This window comes from Quercus suber, unplaced genomic scaffold (assembly GCF_002906115.3).
Source record: "Quercus suber isolate HL8 unplaced genomic scaffold, Cork oak 2.0 scaffold_183, whole genome shotgun sequence".
Taxonomy (NCBI): Eukaryota; Viridiplantae; Streptophyta; class Magnoliopsida; order Fagales; family Fagaceae; genus Quercus; species Quercus suber.
The window spans coordinates 1,176,147-1,197,805 of record NW_027069641.1 but is presented as its reverse complement, the minus strand read 5'-3'; the positions used below and the strand labels follow the sequence as shown (position 1 = coordinate 1,197,805).

Sequence of the window (21,659 nt, the reverse complement as noted above, 5' to 3'; positions counted from 1 at the left end):
TATATTTTGACGCGATTCCCACTTTGGTTTCTAACTTTTTTTTCACTGCTTTTAGTCCCTATCCTGCAAAACACGTCTCGTTTTTGTCCTGCCGTTACATCAGAGACGGAAATTGCACAGGTGGCAAACGACATAAGTTAAGAACATTAAAATAATAATAATAATTTTTATTTTAGCATTAAAAAATGACACATCAACATCTAAATTAAAAAAAAAAATTAATTTATTAATTTTAACCAAATAAAAAAAATTAAAAACCAAAATAAAAACAAAAAATTACATTAATTAAGATTTGACAAGAATAACAAGAACATAAACCCAGATCTAAGAACACAAAATTAAAATCCAAAAATCACAAACCTTGAAACACAAATACAAAAACAACAGATCTTCCTTGTCAACCAAACACAAAAAACAAACACAAACCCAGCAACTGATTTTTCTTGTCAACCAAACACAAATCCAAAAATCAGTAAGAATACAAACACAAACCTATCAATCCCGCCAATTCATCTTTACCCTAGAAGATAAATCAGCAGCGAAGTCGACAGGGGCTTGGGCTCATCGTCGGCCCATCGCGACTTCCTCTTCCGCGGCTCGCCGCCTGATTCAACCTTGTTCTTTATAACTTCATAGTCTGACTCGAGTTGGATTTTCGCAATTTCTAAGGACTTGAGATTCTCTTCCAGCTTGCGAACGTAGTCCGCCCGCTCGGACACGAGTGGCCTGCGCACGAAACAACATCCTTGACTAGTCTACCAACTCGCTCACAGACATTGGTATTTATTTTATGTAAACAAAATTTTGAACTAAAAATGACAAGAAAGGAGCAATGAGAGAAGCACTTACGGTGGAAAAGGAGAGAGAAGGACTAGATCTAGTCGTGTTTAAAGTGTCGCTCTGGACGGGGTAGTAGAGGCCACTTGATTTGAATGATTGTTTAGGTACAAGGAAGGATTGGATCATGGTGAGGAGCATTTTGATGAGGACGTCGATCTTGACGACATGCTAATCAGTCGAATTGGATCTAAAACACTGAAACAGAGTATAATTTGGTGATAGAGAGAGTGACACTCCGAAAAGTAAACGGGAGGAAAATAGTCAATAGACCTGGATTTTTTAATAGTCAACAGATCAGTTGCTGGGTTTGTGTTTTGTGTTTGTTGCTTTTGTGTTTGGTTGACAAGGAAGATCTATTGTTTTTGTGTTTATGTTTCTGGGTTTGTGATTTTTGGATTTTAATTTTGTGTTCTTAGATTTGGGTTTATGTTCTTGTTGTTCTTGTCCAAGACACCCTTAGATTTCAATTAATGTAATTTTTTGTTTTCATTTCGGTTTTAATTTTATTTAGTTAAATTATAAATTAATTTTTTTAATTTAGATACTGACGTGGCATTTTTTAATTAAAATAAAAAATTTATTATTATTTTAATGTTCTTACTTATGTCATTTGCCTGTGTAATTTCCGTCTTTGATGTAATGGTAGGGACAAAAACGAAACGTGTTTTCTAGGATAGGGACTAAAAGCGGTGAAAGAAAGTTATGGATCAAAGAGGGAATTGCATAAAAATGTAGGGACAAAATCGGTTTTACGCCATGTTTTTATCTTCTTCTTAATAAAGTTACGATATTCTTATCAATATATATATATATATATTACACTTGATAAAATAGGAAGAATGCTAGTTTTTTTTTTTTCTTCTTTTTGATGAGTTAACAACACTAGGACACAGGGGAAAGGGGAAGACAAAACTTACAATACTAGCACTTCTAAGAGCCCCAACCTTAGNATTAGAAGTCTCACCCCAAAAAAAAAAAAAAAAAAAAAAAACAACAACAACAACAACAAACAAACAAACAAACAAAAGAATAGGAAACAAGATTTAATGCATTCAGAATTTAATTGTTAATTCAAAAGATTGTATAGAAAATGAGAGAAATCAAACTTGAGCTTTTTCAATTCTCCTTTGAAGCGCTATTTGTCATATTCCAATGGGAGAGAGAGACTGAGAGAGCCATAAAAAGAGAGATACGACATCGTCTTTGTATTAGAAAATTATGAGAAGTGTGAATCACTCATTTGCCTTCACTTCATGATTTTAAACAATCTTTGTTAAAATGGAAATAATCCATACTTTCTCATTTTGATTTGGATATAATTAAAACATAAACTTCCACATTTTGATTATATTTTTTACCATGCAATTTTTTTTTTTGGGGGGAGAGGGGGGGGGGGGAGGAGTACTTGACTATGCAATATTAATTCTCAAAAAAATAAAAAAATTCATGCTTAGAAATTTAAAATGAAAGTTTTTCTTTGAATTTTAACTTTTATAAAAAGGGCTCCATATTTATATACTTCCACTGCATTCAAAAATTAAATAAATATGTTATAAAAAAATTTAATAAATAATCAAGTAATATGGAAATAATCCATACTTTCTCATTTTGGTTACCACCAGTGCTATGATCTAGGGGCGGATTGGACTAAAACTCTCACTTTATACCATCAAAAGAAAAGCTCATTGGACATGAAAATGTATGATCCAATTTAAAACCTTTACCTTTTTAAAACAAAATTTGTACTTTTTGTTCATGCTAAACATGTTTAAGGTAGCAAAGATTTAGTTTGGCACTTGGTACTTAGGTGTTGTAGATTATTGAAATCTAAGGACAGATATGAAAGTTTATTACTGATAATGTATGAGAATCAGTAGGCTAAAGTTTATTACTGACGATACTAATTGGATGGTAATTTATAGGAGCACTCCTTCGTTTGATTTTGTTTTGTTTTACACTTCAAGCATTGACTGAAGTCTTGCAAGTAGGACCCTCCCTCAATTTTGTGGGGCCTTTATCTTGATCTGGCAACATATGTTTTTTTTTTTGGCTGCCACATATCAATTTCCATTAGTCAATTTCCAGTGTCTTTGTAGTCTTTCCTAGAAAAAACACTTTCTCATTCAAGGGCCAGGGCCATAGACTTTAATTAATAGATTGACAATATTGTTTTAATTTAAAATGAATTGGAGAATTCTAAATATAAATAGAGTATACATTATGATGAAATCATGGCAAAGTGTTTAGCTCTAGAGTGAGGAAATGTTTTGTAAATTGAATAATTGATGGAAGCTCAAAAGATTGTCGGCAGCCGAAGTCTTTATTACCTTTGCATTCTTTTTGCTGACATTTTCTTCATGTCAAGATGATGAACTTGAATAATTTTTTTTTCTTTTAGGAAAAGAACTTGAATAATTGTAAGTTTTCATTACACCCGTTAGGTTAAAGGGATGATCATTTTGTTTAATCTAATTAGAATTTTTTTTTTTTTTTTTAAATCACACAAATGTTACATTATTTGTATCAAATTGCTTAAGAAGAATTTCATTTAAAAAAATTTAAGCAAAATATTCAGAGTAAAGGCTGATCTTTTACGTGCTCTGTGAGATCTTTTAGCCAAGTACTATAGACTAGTATATGGCCAAAAGGTCTTGCCGGAAGATGTCTTCTTCTCTAAATTTAGATGTAAATGTTGTTTAAGTCAATAAAGTTGTATTTGTTCTGGGAAAAAGGAAAGAAAAAACAAATGCTAGTCTCTCAAGTCTTCCACTATAAAAAGTTGTGTCTATTTATTTATTTTTGTTGAAAAAAAGTTTTTATTTTGTTTTGTAAAAAAAAAAAAAAAAAAAAGTTTATTGTTTTGTCTAACACAACTTATGGAGAGTACACTTTTTTTTTTTTTTTTTTTTGAGAAACTTATGGAGAGTACACTTGATAAAATACGAATGATGTTAGCATGAATATCTCATTTTCAGGGAAAAAAAAAAAAAGAAGAAGAAGAAGAAGAAGAAGAAGAAGAATATCTCATTTTCCCTTCCCTAAGGCCAAACCTTTTTATTTTATTTTATTAAAAATAAAAAAAAACAGAAGGTTTGTCTTCCCCTATAAAAAAAAGAAAAAAAAGTTTGTCTTATAAAAGCATTCAAAAATTTCAATCAATTCATGATCCACATTCCTAAGGTTTAGATTAGAGAAAGCAATAAGTCATTTTTCTCACAACACATCAACCCATTTTGCTTAGTCTTCCACTATCAAAATGCTTATGCTTTAAAAGTCTTCCACTAAAAAAAAAAAAAAAAAAGCCTTTCTTTTTTAAAAGATAATAATTGCATGAGTAATGTTATAAATATAACAATTTTCACAATATTTGAAGGACAAAATTTGGCAACAAACTTAATTATAACCTAAGACTACAATTCCACTCAATATCTTTGTATTAATGTGAATTTTGACAAATCTACCATTAGATTACATTTTGTTTTTATATTCTCCACACTTGCAAAATTTTCAATAAAATTAAAGTTTAATAAATATGTCATCAATCAAATGTTTAACAATAAAAACATTTAAGGATAATCCAGTAAAAATATATCTCAAACTCTACTTAAAATGCCTACAAAATAAGATACTCTCCTACTAATCTATGATTTCACAACAAACTTATCCAAAATTTAAAAAAAAAAAAAAAAATTTCAAAATCGACCAACAACAACAACCAAAAAAAAAAAAAAAAAAAACATTATCGCACATGCAAATCGCATGTGATGAGACTAGTAAAATCCTATTATAATTGAGTCAATTTTGACTCAAGATGTAATGTTTTTAGGTGTAAAACCCATTTTCGTCTCTATATTTTGACGCGATTCCCACTTTGGTTTCTAACTTTTTTTTCACTGCTTTTAGTCCCTATCCTGCAAAACACGTCTCGTTTTTGTCCTGCCGTTACATCAGAGACGGAAATTGCACAGGTGGCAAACGACATAAGTTAAGAACATTAAAATAATAATAATAATTTTTATTTTAGCATTAAAAAATGACACATCAACATCTAAATTAAAAAAAAAAATTAATTTATTAATTTTAACCAAATAAAAAAAATTAAAAACCAAAATAAAAACAAAAAATTACATTAATTAAGATTTGACAAGAATAACAAGAACATAAACCCAGATCTAAGAACACAAAATTAAATCCAAAAATCACAAACCTTGAAACACAAATACAAAAACAACAGATCTTCCTTGTCAACCAAACACAAAAACAACAAACACAAACCCAGCAACTGATTTTTCTTGTCAACCAAACACAAATCCAAAAATCAGTAAGAATACAAACACAAACCTATCAATCCCGCCAATTCATCTTTACCCTAGAAGATAAATCAGCAGCGAAGTCGACAGGGGCTTGGGCTCATCGTCGGCCCATCGCGACTTCCTCTTCCGCGGCTCGCCGCCTGATTCAACCTTGTTCTTTATAACTTCATAGTCTGACTCGAGTTGGATTTTCGCAATTTCTAAGGACTTGAGATTCTCTTCCAGCTTGCGAACGTAGTCCGCCCGCTCGGACACGAGTGGCCTGCGCACGAAACAACATCCTTGACTAGTCTACCAACTCGCTCACAGACATTGGTATTTATTTTATGTAAACAAAATTTTGAACTAAAAATGACAAGAAAGGAGCAATGAGAGAAGCACTTACGGTGGAAAAGGAGAGAGAAGGACTAGATCTAGTCGTGTTTAAAGTGTCGCTCTGGACGGGGTAGTAGAGGCCACTTGATTTGAATGATTGTTTAGGTACAAGGAAGGATTGGATCATGGTGAGGAGCATTTTGATGAGGACGTCGATCTTGACGACATGCTAATCAGTCGAATTGGATCTAAAACACTGAAACAGAGTATAATTTGGTGATAGAGAGAGTGACACTCCGAAAAGTAAACGGGAGGAAAATAGTCAATAGACCTGGATTTTTTAATAGTCAACAGATCAGTTGCTGGGTTTGTGTTTTGTGTTTGTTGCTTTTGTGTTTGGTTGACAAGGAAGATCTATTGTTTTTGTGTTTATGTTTCTGGGTTTGTGATTTTTGGATTTTAATTTTGTGTTCTTAGATTTGGGTTTATGTTCTTGTTGTTCTTGTCCTTTTTTTTTTTTTTCTTTTTCTTTTTCTTTTTCTTTTTTTTTTCTTTTTCTTTTTCTTTTTTGACACTTTGATGAATCTCCCCTTTTCCCTTCCCTAAGGCCAAACCTTAATAATGATTTTTAATTCAAAAAAAAAAAAAACATATAAGAATTGGACAAGGTATTTATCCAATTACTTTAAAGATAAACTCTTCAAACTTCTCATATATCTTTTTATTTGATGTGAATTTTGAAAATCTAACCGATAAATTGCATATTTTTTTATATTTTTAACATTTATATCAAATTTCGTTCAAATCGGATGTTATTATATATTTGATCAATAAATTTATTTTTTATGCAAAAATTTAGATCACAAAAACTTGAAATTTAAACATTTAATTGATGACATAGCTATTGATTTTTGATCCTTTTAAAATTTTACAAGTATAGAGGATATAATAAAAACGTACAATTTAATGGTTAAATTTTCAAAATTCACGTTCAATAAAATGATAAAATAAAAGTTTGAAGAGAAACTTTTTTCCTTCAAAATTTTCAATCAATTCGTGATTCATGCTCATAAAGTTTAGACGAGAGAAAGCATGTTGAGTCCTCTTCTCTAACAACACGTCAACCCATTTGCATAATCTTCCACTACAAATAAAGAAGTCTTCCACTATCAAAAGATTGTACTTTACTCTCTCAACAAAAAAAAAAAAAAAATGTACTTTAATTGTGGGTTTGGATTCACGTTTCCTGCGTCTGCATCTTCCGTGTTTTTCGTTTCTTTTTTTTTTTCACGCGTTTTACTTTAGGGGACAATTATCACTGTAGCGGCACTATTCACACACTATAGCAGCACTATTCATGTACTGTTCACGGGACCTACATCCACTTTATTAAAAATATATATATTAAAAATGGGTCCCACGGTACTATTCATACATTTAAAAATTATTTTGTTACAGTGTTTTCAGTTTTCAGTTTTTAGTTTTCAGCAAAATAAGTTATATTCAAATGGACCCTAAAAGTCTTTCACTATGTGAGTTCAGTTAACTCAACTTATAAAGTCTCTGATGGTTATATAAGAGATCTTGGATACGATCCCCGCCTACACCAAAAACTGATTAGTGTCAACACAAAGTCTTCCACTATCAAAAGCAAGTCCTTCATTTTTAAAGAAATAATTGCATGAGAAATTTTATCAACACAAAAATTATTAGAATAGTTGATTTGAAATCCAATCTTTCAAACTTTAAGCATTAAAATATCACATTTTGCACTAAAATTGATTATATCACATTTTGCATTGAAATGGCTTTGAAAACACAACTTTAGTTTAAACACATTTTACACTACAATTGCAAATTTTGAAGTTTTGATACAAAACATGATTTTTTTTTTTAAGAGGCTATTTTTCAGAAAAATTTTCCACATAAAATAATATTATTTTTTCAAAACTCTCTAGATTTTACTGTAAAAGTGTTGCAAAAAAAGGGAGTGTAAAAGGTTTAACGATATTGTATCTGTATGCAAAATATTACTTACTGGTGTATTCTCAAAATGTATAGTTATATTATGCAAAGTTCAAGCATAATGAACTTAGCTCAAATGGAAAGGGCACAATAACAATTTTATTATTGAGAAAACCAACAAAATTGTGGGGCCTAAGAATCTGGCAACTCCAACCCATTTTATGTTAAGCCCAAGGCCCACGCCAAGGAGGGAGAAACGTCCACAGATGAATATAGAAAGCTCAAGTTGCCAAGAAGCATCGTCGAGGGTGATCCTATCCTCAGCCAGCTGAGATCATAGAAGGAACGAGTGGCACACCATCAAAGGTAGCCTTCCAGAGCATCCCAAAAGGAAAGACGAGTACAAGGAGTCATTCATAGGAGCATGGTGGAGGAGCAGTTCAATGAGGAACTATCACCTCCGCATTAAGTGCCCTCAACTAACTCCCTGGCCGCATTAATGAGGAAATGACTTCTGTACAATATTATTGCAGCCTTAGAACCACCCCAGAAGACTTCTAGAAGGGGTTGATGAGACAAGTATCAGAATAAACCATCAGCTATCCATGTGTAGGGTAGAGATAAAGGAAGATATGTAGTACAAATAAGAGTAGAGACCCCAGAGATCGGGGGGATGATGGCTGGAAAAAAAAAGAGAAAAAGCACTGTGGCAGTCTCAAGAACTCCTACAACCATGGCCACCCAACACATATAAGAACAGAGCTTCTCAAATTGTGCCGAGGACAAGCTTTCTTTGATAAACTCAGCTCATTCCTTTTTTATCATCATGTAAATCCATTCTAATCGTCATCCGCTCACTAAAACCTAGCTCTTTGGCCCACTCTCTACAAATTTATTGTATTGGGCTCACCAGGCCAAGATTCCTCACGTTTTAGGCTTGGTCTGAAAAACGCAACCCTACAATTAGTGCCATTTGTGGGGAGAGCTTGTGTGATAGTGAGTGCAACGAGAAGTTAAGACAGGATCAGGCCCTCATCAGCCAAAGTCCCTGGGGAAAGCCATTATGGTGGCCAGTTTACTATGTAACTAAGACACTACATGAGGCACGCACAGTTGTCGTCCTAGCTCAACTTTTGCTCAGGTCTATACTTCGAAAAGCGAATTATATAGGCATGATTGCTAAATGGGGGACAGTTCTAGGGGCTTCTGACACCAGGTACATGCCCCGTACCTCTGTCCAGGGTCTGGTCCTCGCGAATTTGACGGCCGAGCTCGCTGGACCTCCGTTAGAGAAGGGGGCAGTAACACAGGGCAATTGAAGGAGGCTCCGCGACATGGCTAGTTCTGGAAAGTATATGTTAATATCTTCTGACCCACTGAAGTGGTGAAACCAAACCTTAGCCATGACGGGTCCTCAGACCTCCTGTTTTGGGAGAATTAACACACACTGGTAAATATCTAAGTGTTAGACAAAACCAGGGTCTTGCATGGTCTTTGGACTCAAACCTATGGGGAAATTAACAACTTTTGACAATTATCTAAGTGTTAGACAGAACCAATGTCTTGCATAGTCCTCGGACTCAAACCTATGGGGAAACTAACAACTTTTGACAATTATCTAAGTGTTAGACAGAACCAAGGTCTTGCATAGTCTTCGGACTCAAATCTATAGGGAAACTAACAACTTTTGACAATTATCTAAGTGTTAGACAGAACTAGGGTCTTGCATAGTCCTCAGACCACAAACCTATGGGGAAACTAACAACTTTTAACAGTTATCCAAGTATTAGACAGAACCAAGGTCTTGCATGGCTCCTCGGACCACAAACCTATGGGAAACTAATAATGTTAGGATATATGTGTTTTCACTTGTTAAGAACATATGTCACTTATTTATGTAAATTGGCTAATCCTTTGACAAAACGCACTTTACTTGTAATTGGGTAGTTCTAGGTATTTTTAATACTTCAAGAAACAAGGTTTTAAGATCAAGTGTTGAATTCATCAAGTCTGTCTAAGAAAAACAAGCTGAAGGGCAAATTCATTAAAGCTCGACACCTTCTTGATAGCTCCTCGATACCTGCTATTTATCAAGATTTATAAAATCAGATTTTCTGATCTAATTTCTTGGGATCCGTGAATGTGCCTTTGGGCCTTCTTTTCTTCTAACCCTAGACATATAAAAGGACTATTTTAAGAGCCATCAAATATTACACAAGTTGCACAAGCATTCAAAAAACTCTGTTCAAGTAATTTGTGATCAAAGACGAAGTTCTTGACCTAGTTCATCTCTTCTGAAGAAGTTATTGTGTATTTGCACCAAAGGGTTTTGTGACCAAGCATCTTCCTGATCTTCATTGTGTAGGATGAACTGAAAAATTTTGCAATCAACTTCTCCTTCTAAGTTGGTGTTTGAAGTCGCGTACTAGGATCCGCGTATTAGTTAGTCACGTATTTGGGAGCCGTGCATCAAAAGGGGGAACTGTCATTACAGATCAAGTCCAATTGGGTATTGGGGGAAGGGTTCAACTGTAGGTTGGTAAGGTACTTAGGATTCTTTTACTTGTAACCACTTGATTTGATAATAGTGGAGTTTCGGAAGTGGTGACCTGAAAATCACCTGGTGGGGTTTTTGCCGTAAGGGTTTTCCCCATTCGTAAACAAATCACCGTGTCATTTAATTTTCGCTGCATATTTAGTTATTTGGTGATTTGTTTGTGCTTCCACGTATTTGCATGTTAAATTGATTGATTAATAACTTGTCTAATTAATTAATTGGTTTGATCACAAGGGGTCATTCAGTTTATGGCTGATCAAATAACTTTTGACATCTCTTCACAAGTGATAAAACAGAACTTGAGGCGTGCCTGGATCCTCGGATCAGACGCTAGGGGAAAACCGACGCCATGACGTCATTATAAATGCCGAACAGAGCCTTAGTGCACGATGGTCCCCTCGAATGACCTACTTTGAATCCAACATCCTTTCATGGTTATATTCCTAATTGTTCCTACATTGTTAGCCTATTCAGAGTTAGCAGCCGGGTGCTATCGTCGGTTTTTCTAAAATTTAAGGTGGCAACTTTTTGTTACCGTCAACAACACCAATTCCAAGTCCCATTGGAGGGAAAAATAACAACACACACATTAAATAATTACTACAGAGAAAAGAAAAATTCGTAAAGAAAAAAGTACATCCCTTTTTTATTAAATGAAGAAAAGGTACATCATACACCAAATGACTGAGGCAGGCTTGTTCTAAAACTAATTATAGTAGGAGAAGCTGAAGTAGGCTTATTCTAAAGCTAACTATAGTAAGAAAGGCTGAGGCAGGCTTGTTTTAATGCTACCAACAGCAATCGAGCCAATACAAGTGGTACCGGCGATGAGAAAAGAGAAGAAGCGGAAGCGCCTGATGGCCCCATCCCAAGATGTTCCCCTGATTCTCTCCCAGTTTCATGATAATTAAGCATTGGAGACAGTAACACTCAGGCATCAACCGTTCAGTAATCTTACAAACCTTCATCAATGTCCTACCATCAAGGTGAGACCCAAACCTTGCCGCACCGAAAGTTTGATGCGATTTACGCCCGCTCCGGTCCTTGGCTGAGGGAGAAGGGTCTTCTTTCTTGCTTGGTTGAAAGGTAGGAACATCTTTGGCCTCTGCTTCCTTTGCTTTAACTGCATCGTCCGGGATCTGAGCAGCATTCTTGGTTCCTGAAAAGGGCTTGGCCTCCTTGCCCTTGCTTTTATCCAGAGCCATCTCATTTACTAGGCCTTGATCATGATCTTGGCAAGGTCCATGGAAATGCCCAGAGGGTTGAGAACTTAAAGTTCCTATTGAACTCAAGGATTCGTATATATGAAAGAACGCTTCCCCCAGAACGCCTTATATAGAAGGCGAAATCTAGCGGAAATTAATTCGCACGGAACTCAAAGAGAGATTTGCAGGCGAAATACCTCCCGCCCAATTTTTGAAGAAATCCTCAATCGTTGGATTTGCGTCGCTTCGTGAAGACATTAATGAGGGCGCGCTCCACATTTCGAAGCACCAGGAACGTGCCTTGGACAAGTGAAAAGACTCTAGCGCTGACATAGGACAAGACTGGACAAGCCATGACAGAGGTCCGAGGACATCAAAATCCTCCTCCCCGTCTGAGGAGCTAGACAGCAGGATTTTTAGGGGCTATTGTGGAGCCTTAGAATCTGGCAACCCCAGCCTACTTTATGTTAAGCCCAAGGCCCACGCTGAGGAAGGAGAAACGTCCGAGGATGAACGTAGAAAGCTTAAGTTGCCAAGAAGCATCACCGTGGATGATCCTGTCCTCGACTAGCCGAGATCATAGAAGGAACGAGTGGCACGCCATCAAAGGCAGCCTCCTAGAGCATTCCAAAAGGAAGGATGAGTACAAGGAGTCATTCATGGGAGCATGGTGGAGGAGCAATTTAAGGAGGAATTGTTACCTCCGCATTAAGTGCCCCCAACTAACTCCCTGGCTGCATTAATGAGGAAATGACCTCTACACAGTATTATTGCAATCTTAGAACCACCCCAGAAGACTTCTAGAGGGGGCTGATAGGACAAGTATCAGAATAAACCATCAGCTATCCACGTGTAGGGTAGAGATGAAGGAAGATATGTAGTATAAATTAGAGCAGAGACCCCAGAGATCGGGGGAATGATGGTTGGAAAAAAAAAGGAGAAAGAGCACTGTGGCAGTCTCAAGAACTCCTGCAACCATGGCCACCCAACACATATAAGAACAGAGCTCCTCGGATTGTGTCGAGGACAAGCTTTCTTTGATAAACTCAGCTCATTCCTTTTTTATCATCATGTAAATCCATTCTAATCGTCATCCGCTTACTAAAGCCTAGTTCTTTGGCCCACTCTCTGCAAATTTATTGTATTGGGCTCACCGGGCCAAGATTCCTCACGTTTTGGGCTTGGTTTGAAAAACATGACCCTGCAAGAATAATTATGAATATGCAAGTGTTTAAATCTTAAAATTTTTGGGACATTAATTTCTGATGATGCATAAAAAATAGAAATATTCCTTAACAATTTCCATCTCCAATGTTTTTGAAATCTTTCCCTAGACAAAAGTTTCTTAGAAATGCAGTTTCTTACTCGTACCAAATATATTCCCATTAATGGTTTATTATAAATGTTATTATTATTATTATTATTGATATAAGGGTAAAAGACTTTAATTATTTTAATTAAAATTGAATCGATGAAATTTTAAGTATAAATACAGTATACATTGTGAATTTCAGTTAGCTCCATTGATAAAATTTCTTGTTGTTGCATAAAAGATTTGAGATTTAAACCCCACTTATACTAGAAACCAATGGGTATCTTGACCTATTGATAAAGAATAATTATCATAGAACGAATACTATAGGTTTAAATTCAATTGCGTGCGTGTGTGTGTGTATATATATATATATATTATGATGAAGCCATGACAAAGTGATCCTCTCTAGAGTGAGGAAATGTAAATGTCAAGGAAATCTACATAAGATCATGCTTTATAAGCTTTTGAGACTTAAATTTATAATATAGATAATTATCATGAAGCATATATTATAGATTTTCAATTTACTTCCTCCTAGATGCCTAGAAATTTTATATTGTTCTAATTAATCTAAATTATTTCAAATGCCATTTTTTGGAACTTTATAGTTGATTGATGACATGTTTTCTATATTTTCAACTGAATGCTTTCTGGAAAATGTTCTTCATAAAGAATTGGATGAAGAGTTGAGCTTGATGGTTTAGGACTCATATATATTTCAAATCATTTAAAATCCAAGCAATATGAAAGGGAGTCCTCCAACTTGCAAAACGTAATAGAGATAATTGGTCTTATAGTAATTACAAAATTATGACTATGTTTTATGTGCAAAAGAAAAGATAATGTGGGGCCTGTTACCTAAAAAAGGTATAGTAGCCCTCAGAATTGGGCTCAGGGCCCAAAGGCCCGATCCGAGGATACGCAGTTGTCCAAGGACAGCCTAAAGAAGTTTTATTCACGTCAAATAGGTGATATGAAAGGTATAAACAGGTGTTATATACAGTGGTATAGCACACGTCCGAGGACGCCAAAGTCCGAGGTGAAGGTAACCTTCGTACTGACTGAAAGATTCTGCCAGGTTGTAGCTGAATTGGAAGTTGGATATAGCTTAAAGAGGCGTCGGAGAAGGTAGAATCAGGGCCCAAAGGCCCGATCCGAGGATACGCAGTTGTCCGAGGACAGCCTAAAGAAGTTTTATTCACGTCAAATAGGTGATATGAAAGGTATAAACAGGTGTTATATACAGTGGTATAGCACACGTCCGAGGACGCCAAAGTCCGAGGTGAAGGTAACCTTCGTACTGACTGAAAGATTCTGCCAGGTTGTAGCTGAATTGGAAGTTGGATATAGCTTAAAGAGGCGTCGGAGAAGGTAGAAAATATCTTCTAAAGTCTATCACCTCCTCATTAAATGCTGTCCACCTAACATTCTAGCCATATTAATGTGGAGGTGATACCTGAATAGTAGCTAAGCAGCTTTATGACCACTAAGCTGAAAGTTCCGGTAGGGACTAGATGGGACAGAAAGGAGTCCCCAGGATAAGAACTACACGTGTACAAAGGAAACAAGAAAAGAAACGAAGTATATAATGTAGAAACGAAGAAAACAAGGGGGACTTCTGACCAGAAAAGAAAAAGGAAAAAGAGAGAGAGAAGAACAGACCAATTGAGAGAGGGCCGAGGAGAGTTTTTCCTCATAGAGCGAATCAATAGTATCCCTTATTACTTGATGAGTAGAACCCTTCCTAAAAAACAGTACTAGTTCTTGAGCCCATACTCTATAAATTTATTGTTTGGGCTTGTTGGGCTGAAAACCCAACACTCAATTCAAATTGGGTCCTTACAGTGAATATAAGTGATCCAACCACCTTAAGGTGGTAACTAGCAAGAGAAGGATCCCGAAGTATTCGCATGAGAGAATTGATCGCAACCTAGAGCCACAGAAATTAATATAACAAGCAAAAATAAACAAAGTCATATGTCAGGTTGATGCACTACTGTGGGTTAATAATCTTCAGGCGTTGCAAGAGATGGCCACAGATCCATAGGCAGATCATCCAAGGACTGAACATGACCTGAATCACTAGTAGCACAGGCTACATCTCCATGCAGCCCCAGCTAACTTGGCTAATTTTTTTTTTTATGCACATGAGGATCCAGCGCACCAATAATTCCAAGGATCTAAACAAGAACAACCTTGGTACAAAAAAATGTTGTACAGGATACAACTCAGAAGTCTAAGTCGTAAGTAGATCCCTTCAGTGCTTCCAATCTGGCAGACCATGCTAACTCACCATTCAAGTAGCTGCGGATACTCATTTTATGGAATTTTAACATACCTGACAAATTTATATGACCAAGTTATCTCAATCAAATATATATTATATTACAGTTTGAACAAAAGAATCATATAGGGATAATATTGATCCAGATTAAATCATTAAGTCACACAGATCAATTCCAGTTGCAAAAATCCAATAGCGCATGAAATTATGAATTGAAAATTTCTCCAATATTGGAGTAAATTCGAGTTGTAGCAATCGTTAAGCACAGCATGGTGTGACTCTTGCACACAATGGCATAAATTTTCTCTGCTATGAACTTTGTTGCATGATCAAGGAAGCAGGAAATGATATAAGGAGAGATGAAATGGGGCGTGAATTCACCAAAGTGTCATCAAGTTCTTGAACTTGATTGTAGTTGTCAGTTTTCATTTTCAAAAGCCCCCTAAAAAGTAAATATCACCCACCCCCCCAAACACAAAAAAAGGGGTCTCCCACTAGGTTATTTTAAAGTTTTCAGTCTATGTTTTTCCAAGCAAGTTCAGCCACTATGTAACTTAAAATAGATAGAAGGATAAAGAAAAATTAGCCTTGTCCACTATGTAACCTCAGCTTAAGAAAGGAGGAAGAAAATCTCCTGCTTTTTGGCACCTTTATCTTCTTTTTCTTTTCCATTTCATTTTTTATTAAATCTTTTATTAAAAAAATAAGTTAAGAAAAGTCTACTATAAAGAAAAATGAGGAATTTAATTAAATGCAAAGAATACTCAACAAGTAAACAAAATATTATCAAAAAGGAAGGAGAAAAAACACTGACACACATATTTCTTAAGTCTTAAACTGTATTAAAAAAAAATGTTTTGGAAGTTTTGGTTCAATATAAAGGTTTGTTTGGAAAGAAAAAAAATTCAGAGACTGAAGGGTCATCCCCTTGTTTCTCCTGTTGAGCATTTGAAAAGAAAGGAATGCAAAAACCTTTGGAAGGATGCGAGCTTTTAGCAGCATAGCTAGAGTTTCTGCTTTTATGGACGTTATATGTGTGGGAATTAGCTATCAAAGTAAATAGGGATGAGAAAGACCAGCTTTCAGAAGAATATTGAAATACTACCATTACCTATCAGAAATTATCAAAAAAGTATGAGAAAGACTTGCTTTGAATACAGTAGTATTTCAATTATGGTAGATCCTAGCAGAGGTCCAACACAACCGATCTTCCTCATCCCTATTAACTCTAATGGGGTAGAGAATACCAAGAAACAACTGCAAACTCCCTACCTCCCAATCATAAACAAGTTTAGTAAACAAAATATCCCAGTTGAAAACTACATCATGCAAAAGCCTCTTTATCTATCTATACAATACATTGGAAAGGCATCCTTCAAGATTGTATCCCCACACCATAAGCCAAGCCAAAACCAAACCTATAGGCCATTAAATACCTAACTGAGCTAGAAGCTACTATTACCTCCAAATTAACTTCTATTTAAAGCGAAATTAATTTTAGGAGGATATTCCCCTATATAGTTCATTATGCAAAAAATAATTTTCCTTCCACCTGCAACCTTAAGCACAAAATAGCCAATGAGCACCAACTCAAATGGCATCACCTCTCCTGAAAGTTCAGAATGAAGGGTGAGATAATGAGTACAAAGTGCATGTTTCACTTACCCCCCCCCCCCCCCCCCCCAAAAAAAAAAAAAAAGCAATAAATGATTTTACATGGTGTGACCCGTTCCCATTACACTTCCAAAGACTTGCCCATGATAGCTCCTCACTAGTTTTGTTTTTGTTTCTTTTGTTTTTTTTTTTTTTTGATAAGTAATGAAAATATTTTATTGGATATAAAACAAACCTAATTCACTGGCGGTGTACTAAGAGAGAAGTACAATCAATTCAAAGTACAATGATCAAACAAATGTAAGAGAGAAAAACAAGGTGGAGATAGAAAGCAGCACTCTAATCCAACAAACTATGGAGAAAAAAGGCTAATTTCTAAGATATTCTGTTCACATCCCTCAAAACTTCTGGAATTCCGCTCTTGCTAAAGACACCACATAATGCAATGTGCGACAGCCAGCCAAAAAGAAAATTTTCTATGCTTGCCAAAGACCCTTGCCAAGCAGCAAACATATCAATGACTTTCATTGGTATAACCCAGTGGAGGACAAATAAACAAAACACCATAGTCCACAGCTCCAAAGCTATAGGTCAATGAAGGAGCAGGTGATCCATAGTCTCCCCACATTTTTTGCATATGCAGCACCAATCCAAGATCAACATACCTCTATTCCGGAGATTATCTATAGATAAGATCTTCCTTAGAGCGGAAGTCCAAGAGAAGAAAGCTACCCTAGATGGGACCTTTGAGCGCCACATCATTTTCCATGGGAACAAATTGCCATTAATCAGAACTTGACAATATGAGAGCCCCTCACTATTTAAAATCAGAACTTGACTTATTTCTATATCACAAAGAAATATCAATATCAATGAAAGCATGTCTTCAACAGATTGCATAGGATTTTGCTTCAAAGACACATCTTAAACAGTGTCTTGCTAGGATTTCAGTCAGACATTAATGACACCAAGGCACAAACCCGCACCCAAGTGCCCTCTGTGCTACCTAGACACATCCAAAGCCCTCATATGCTATTTGCATGAATCTGCGATATGTAGACACACCCAAAGCCCTTGTATGTGATTTGCATAAATATTAATGATTGTAATTGAGCTGATCAATCGAAGAGAGTAACAAAAATGACAAAGAAAAGATGCTCAAATTTAACGTGAATAACCAATGAATTGAAATCTAAATATCACTTTGCTATGAATTTCAACATGATGCTTCTCATGGAACAAATATTACATCCACAATTTCACACCATCGATATTAGACGCTGCCTCAAAACTTGATAAAAACTATCTTCAAATAAATTACATATCATAAAGAACCTTAAGAAAAATGTCACATACCCAGTGCTCTGCACAACTTCACCAAGAGTAGCAACAGCCACTTAACGTTTTGTGATAGCTGCTCCATCCAATAAAGCTTCAACAATTAAAGGCATATGTTCAGGAATATATTGTCTCATTAAATAACCACCCTATACAAAAAGAAAAACCAACAATATATAAATTTAATAATAATAATAATAATGAAAGAGAAAAAAAATGCCATCAATTATAGTCAATCACATGAGGACTCGTCAACAAACATGATGTACAATAACTATCAGTATACCATAATGAAATTTTGAAAAATTTAAGATCCAATGAACAAAAAAAATCTCAAAAAAAATATAATGAGGTATACAGATGATTAGAATCAAGGCAATTTCCAGTCTTGTTGGCCCTTTAAACTGTTTTGACAGATGAAGATTCAACAAGATTGAACCAGCAATTCTTGGTTGATCTGGTAAAATGGTTACAATTCTATCAAACCAATTTAATTTTTGAAAATATTTATTAAAAAAATCACATTTTTATAATTTATTCCTCAAAAGCTCACATAATCATGTATTTTATGAATTTAAACATAAAACTTACATAGTTGATATATTTAATTTAAGAAATCAATAGATATTTGAGGGGAAACAGATATCTATTCCAAATCTCAAGTTTCTTTTCTTGAAAACTCTCTTCAATTACTTATCAAAAAAAAGGTACAAGAATAATTATCTTCTGTGTCAAGCTTGTAGAGCATGTTTTGTGATGAAACAAACTGTAGAAAAGATGTGCCAGTAGAAATCTAGATAAAATAAGGCATCCAAAATCAACACGTAATCAGACAATCTAGGAAGAATAGAACATAGCTCACCACTCTAGTAAGATCCCCAACAGTTACAAGAACTCCATGTATAATGCAATTATTCACATTGACCTGGTGCCCTCAAGAAGCCTGGCCACAAGTGCCTGAACAATAAAATCCATTCCTTAAGAGATTGGATACAAAAAGAATAACAGATCTTGATAAATGTCATAATAGCTAAATGACTTATTAAACCTTGTGTATTGGAACAATGTATGGAAGTATTAGTCTCTCACATTTCCGTATTAGATAGCTTAGTAGCTTTGCACTTTCTTCTCTGAATTTTCTATCTGCACTGCTACACAACGAAAGAGAATTCAACATCTGATACTTTGATAGCTTAGATAAATTAATATGGAAATTCTTCATTCTAGATTTATTTTAGAGTAGAATCTAGAATACTTCAGGCAGATATTAATAACAAAAGTAAATTCAAATCACCTCTGTTCCAGATATGTCAACAATTGTATGAGATGGCAACAAAGTGCTGGAAGAACACAGGAATTTTTCTGATAACCTCCCAGTAGCAGAAATCATAGAGTCTCAGACATCAAAATCCTGCAAAGACAGTAACATCTTAATATTTATAAGATGCAACAAAATGGAGTTCCAAGATTGGATGGAAGAATATATATATTTCACATTATTCTCCTCCAGAAATATGAATATGCCCTTTACTTTACAATAGGAGAAAGGAGGTTTTACCAACAAAAAAAAAAAAGGGATATATGAGGTAAAGCCACCAAGAAAAGCAACTCAAGACAAGCTGGAACTATATTCCAGATATTTGGCAGTTGCTTCCCAAACCAATTCCTCCATGCAAAAAGAAGAGAGAAAACAGTCTTCAGCAAAATCCATTGGACCCCAAACACCTAAAAAACTTCATTCCATAAAGCATAAGAAAATTTACAATGAAGTAAAAGATGGTCTACCAATTCCCCATCACACCAACACAAGCAACACCAATTAACTAGGGACTCACCTCTCTTAACAAGTTTGATCAGATTTCACAAGCTGCTCTACCAGTGTGTCATCAACTCAATTAATAAGACGATACTTTTCAACAATAGATCACAAACCAAAGCAAAGGTGGTAAAACACCAATGCTGAACACCTGAAGTCCCATTTCTCCTGCTGCATTTGGATACGCAAAGACTTGCGATAGAAAGCTTCAAAATTTCCAATTTTATCAACCTTTTATGTTCTATCAGAAAAGGAATGGAAACAGTAACTGTCACCAGTAACTTTTTTTTTTTGGATAGATAAGAAAGAAAATATTATTAAAAAGGAATAGAAGGAAAGATGCATAGAGTTCACAATAGTGAACAAAGAGCAAACAGAAACAAATAGGAGCAAACGGTCATTAAACTATTCTAAGAGATAAAAGAAAATCCATAAGAGCAGAACAATCCAAGAAACCCCAACACTGAGACCAATCAAAGAGAGTCCGTTGGCACAAATCTAACAACTGAGCTAGAGATTTTTCAGTATCCTCAAAAGAATGTCGATTAAGTTCAGTCCAAATAGTCCACCTCAAACAGCTTGGAACCAAATTCCAAATATTGGAATTATGTTTCCCAAACTAATGATACCAACAAAATAATAAGTTTGCAGTTGAACCTAGCATAACCCAATCAATACCAAACAATTGAAGCAAATACATCCACATAGAGTGAGCTACCGGACAGAAAATCAGCAGGTGATCCATAGATTCTTCATTACAACAATGATTCACCAAAGGGCGACCACGAAGCATAAGGTTACCCAAAGTTAGAATCTGGCCATGAGCTGCCACCAGTAACCGCCAACATTTGCCCCAGAAGCTACAAGTTCCCCCTAATAACCAATTATTATTACAAAACCCCATGTTATATCAAAGCAAGATCGAAAACTGAAATTTCATCAACCAAAAATAAATATAATAAAATGTGAAATAAACACAGTACTTGATTGAAATCAAAAGCAAGAACAGGCATTCTATACTAAAATCAACTGAAATTGGATTACCCAACGCAACTAACCCTACTCCCAACTAATTGGGACCAGTTAAATCAATCCATTAACACCACTACGCTCTATCTAGGGCCACATCTCTAAACACTAAGCTCAGGACAATATATTCTGTTTGTGGGAATGACAGCTCAAACAATTCACTCTTTTTCTGATAAGTATGATCACACTCAAACAATCAACGTAAATCTGCGAAATTCCAGCTACAGGCCAAGACACAAGTGAAGGAGACAGCTGTAGGCTCAAGGGTAAGAAATAAAGATAGCAATGACAAAAGATAGAGAACAGAGTGATAAAGGACAATGGATTTTCAAAGGGGATGTGTGTTTGGGAAACAAAAAAAGGACAAAAAGATATCCAACTTAAATCAATGCATATCAAAATCAACCTAATAATCCACTTTACATCAACGCAAATGCTAGACCTGGTGTGTTCCATCAAAGCGGTTTCACTATGCTGAAACTCCCAATAGCGTTTATGAAAATTTTGTTTTGGTGGTGATTTTCTGTGCTTAATATGAAGAATAAGGAGTGGGATGCTTACATTTCAGATAATGGTATCAGGTTTTGTATTAAGAATTTATATTGCAACGTGCAAGGAACATACCATTGGATTGAATATCGTGCACTGAAAGTCCATGGTGAATTTAAGTTTGATGAAAGGGCGTGGAGATATCTTTTATTGAAGATGAAAGAGAATGTAGAAGGAGAAGAGGCAAGAGGAGGATATAGAGCCGAAACTGAGGGACCGTTTGGTTTGTGTTTTTAAACAACATTTTTTAGTTTTTAAATAGTATTTTACGCATTTTAATATATTTTTTCACTCACACGTATTTTAAAAAATTACAAACAACAATTTTCAAACTACTCTACCAAACACCTCCTGAATCTGTGTTTTTTTTATTCCAATTTGAAGAAAGATAAGAGATGAGGAGGTTATTGGGTTGTAAATTGACGCAAACATAGAGTTGGTGGGCAGGACCGGCCTAATGAATTTGGTTGCAAAAGCTTTAAACAGGGTTTTTTATTATATTTAATTATAAATTTATAT

General features: G+C 35.2%; 1 long non-coding RNA gene across 12 annotated transcripts; it reads right to left on the bottom strand.

Moving 5' to 3' along the window:
• Positions 1 to 14,429: 14,429 nt before the first annotated feature.
• Positions 14,430 to 21,343, bottom strand: LOC111983283 (uncharacterized). 12 transcript variants are annotated; one of them, XR_002879875.2, is made up of 7 exons: positions 21,216 to 21,343; positions 19,305 to 20,435; positions 19,041 to 19,157; positions 18,795 to 18,894; positions 18,609 to 18,703; positions 17,765 to 17,895; positions 14,430 to 14,848 (listed from the first exon to the last, which is right to left on the bottom strand). It is a non-coding gene; the product is annotated as an uncharacterized LOC111983283 (long non-coding RNA). The 12 variants fall into 12 exon arrangements; XR_010630927.1 differs by lacking the exon at positions 14,430 to 14,848 and adding an exon at positions 16,593 to 17,454; XR_002879878.2 differs by lacking the exon at positions 14,430 to 14,848 and having other exon boundaries at positions 17,572 to 17,895; positions 19,305 to 19,479; positions 19,582 to 20,435.
• Between the last annotated feature and the right edge of the window lie 316 nt (positions 21,344 to 21,659).